At 38.5% G+C, this 3,014-nt stretch overlaps 1 pseudogene; it reads right to left on the bottom strand.

Annotated features, from left to right (window-relative positions):
• Nucleotides 1–2,597: 2,597 nt before the first annotated feature.
• Nucleotides 2,598–2,691, bottom strand: LOC144710789 (small nucleolar RNA R71; annotated as a pseudogene).
• Nucleotides 2,692–3,014: the final 323 nt, after the last annotated feature.

Below are 3,014 nucleotides of genomic sequence, written 5' to 3'. Positions count from 1 at the left end.
CATGCTTGAAGAGATGAGGCGACATCAGAAAGAGGGATGAGAGAGAGATGAGAGATGTTTAGGCCATTTTCCCTTCTCTCGCACCTGCACCCTAACTTCCTTTGTCTCTTTTCTTTCGCTTTTTTCTTATTTCTTTCTTCTCTTTCCCGTTCTATTTTTCTCTCCTCCTCACTCAACCACTTTACTTCACTCAGCCATGTTTGACTTTTCTCACTCTCCCCAAAATCTATCTTCTCTTTAAATCCTCCCACTGTCAACTAGACTATTTCCACCCATGTTTCTCTTAACATCACTCCGATCTTTATCTCTGCCACTTACTCTTAAGCCTCCATGTTTTATTGTCTTTGTTTTCCATATCTCATAAGCTTGTCCATAAGTGATTGAACATATTTTACTTGAAGTTTATTATGAAGTTTCTCTATAAATAGAGTTATTTTGGCGAGACCCAGAACGAAAGTGATCAACAATCATCACTTGTCTTCTACAGTAGTCAGCCCCTCTCATTTCCCTCTTTCTATTTCTTCAATATCACGTTCATCCTCTGTTTTCTTCCCCCAGCCTCTTCATCACTTGAAACTTACCATCATTGACCTCTCTTCCACGTCTCACCCCTCTCTCGTCCATCCCCCCTCTGATTTGTTCCCATCATTTTTAAACCATATTGATATCTTATTTATTCATTCTCTCGTCCTATCCCATCTTCTCAGTTCATGAACGGCCTTTTCTTCCATCCTTTCTGAAGAACTTACAGCCAACATAGGGCGTTCAAGCCCTATACCACACGAGAGAGAGTCCAGTGAAAAACTTACCAATTCCAAAACTTCCAATATATAGGGTCTATCATAATGGGCCATACAATACATAAGAGAAAATATAGAAAGATGAAAAATATAGAAAGAAATATAGAAAAATATACAGTTGATACCCCCCCTCAAGCTGCTAAGTTGTTGCTTGATAAATCCAAAATGATAGTAATATATGTGTGCAATTCTAGCTAATTTATCTACTTCTTTATCTTTATCTGCATATATTATCAACATTTATGTTAAGTTACGAAAAAACATGAAATAAAATCACATTTTTCTAATTTTGAGTTAATTATTGTCATTTGTGGGACTAACCCTAGTCAACTCAATGAGTTAAGTGGAATAAATCTCACTCTCTTCTTAGTTTATGTGGAAGATGCACAAATTAGGTGAAACTTTCATGAATAAAGGGGATACATAATTGAAGTAGAAGCTATTTGGCCCAAAGAAGCAGGCCCATCCACAACCCAGGGCCAAGAAAGAGGCCCAAATCAAGACAGCTAACTCTAGTTTAAAGGCCCACTAAGGAAGCTCCATCAAGCCCAGTATGAGAGACATCTTGGGCCAAAGAAAGGATGGTGAGGGAAACATGCAGGCATGATTATTTATGAGCATTTAAGGTTCTTGGATGCCAATTGAGGACACCCTTGGACATGGATCCAAGCTAGAGAAGAAGATCCAGCCATTCAATCCATAAATCATCCAAGGGTGGAGACTTAAAGATAGCACTTTTAATGCGAATTAAGGAAAGAATTCTTGAACGTCCCTGGGGTATTGAAAAGGTCTCAATGCTGATTGGAGGACCATAATGAACATGGATCATAACCCAGAAAGAAGATCTGGACATCCACTGTATCTAAAATCCAATGGCTCTCATTCGCTCTCTCTCCCTATATGAACCCCTTCACCCTTTTGTAATATTCATTTTGTGATTCAGTCCAAAGTAATGTTTGGTGGCCTAAATGCAATTGAGTCATAGATCCATTCACCTTAGTGAGTGCAAGGCTGAGGAGGAAGCATCTAGGGCTAAAGAAGCTGGTGGAAAGGAGAAGAAGAATACCTTTGGGCCTTGGAGGGTGTGACAAAGAGGTTACCTTCTTATTTCTCGTTTTTAACTCCTACCTGTTCATCTTTTTCTTTTGGCTAGTCTTGTAGCAGCTAGTCACCGGGGAGCACGGTGACTTTATTAAGTGAATTTGTATTTTTTTGCTTTTTTGCTAAAGGTGAGGGCAGCTAACCCTCAATAAACGGTACTCCTAACTAATTTTTTGGAGATTGATGGTCTTAACAAGGCCTAAGGCTGGGACTAGTGCTGAGGAAAATCTAGACACTCAATATCCTGCCCTTCCAGAAACACTTACACCCCAAGATTAAGAAAAATTTGATATGGCAAAAGATGGTCAGCCACAATAGGGGAGGAAAAGGATGATGCCGGACAGATCTACTCCATCAGGAAGTCTAAGGCAAACTGTCATCAACATCAATGTAGGTGAGGGGGTTATGTTTAGGTACGACAATGCCCTACTTAACTCTCTCCCTGAATTTGCTGGTCATTCTTCTCAATACCCCTTAGAATTTCTTGATGATTTTCACATTCGATGTTCCTCCCAAAATATTCGCGGTTTAACTATTGAAGTTGTAAAAATAAAATACTTTCCGCTTACTTTAAAAAATAAGGTTTTTGCATGGTACAGAAATTTAGGCATAACATTTAATTCATGGGAAGAAATGCATAATAAACTTCTCCATAAATTTTATTCCCCTTTCCAAAACTAATTTTTATAGAAAAAGAAATTCGGAAGTTTTATCCTCATGATCATGAAGCAATTACTGAAGCATGGGAAAGGTTTAATGAATTAATCTGAAAATGCCCTCACCACGGAATAGAAAAATGTCAGCTAGCTGAAATTTTTTATGCATCACTTCGTGATATTTAAAAAAAAAAAGTGAATCAAAAAGCTGGTGGCTCATTTTATATGGCTCATGAGGATGAAGTTTTTTATCTTTTGGAAAGGGTGGATCAAACTGATCTGTAGGAAATAGGAGCAAGTCAAAATGGAAGAAACGCCAACCCAAAGCGAGGGGGAGTGCTGCAAGTAACTTCAAAGGAAGTTGATCTTCATGTAGGGATAAGAGAAACCAACAAGAAGCTTGAAGAATTGACTTCCACTCTAAAGAACGCTTTTCTCCCTAATTCACCCCTTGTGA

This window comes from Wolffia australiana, chromosome 12 (assembly GCF_029677425.1).
Source record: "Wolffia australiana isolate 7733 chromosome 12, ASM2967742v1".
NCBI classification, from domain to species: Eukaryota; Viridiplantae; Streptophyta; class Magnoliopsida; order Alismatales; family Araceae; genus Wolffia; species Wolffia australiana.
This window is presented reverse-complemented; position numbering and strand designations above follow the sequence as displayed.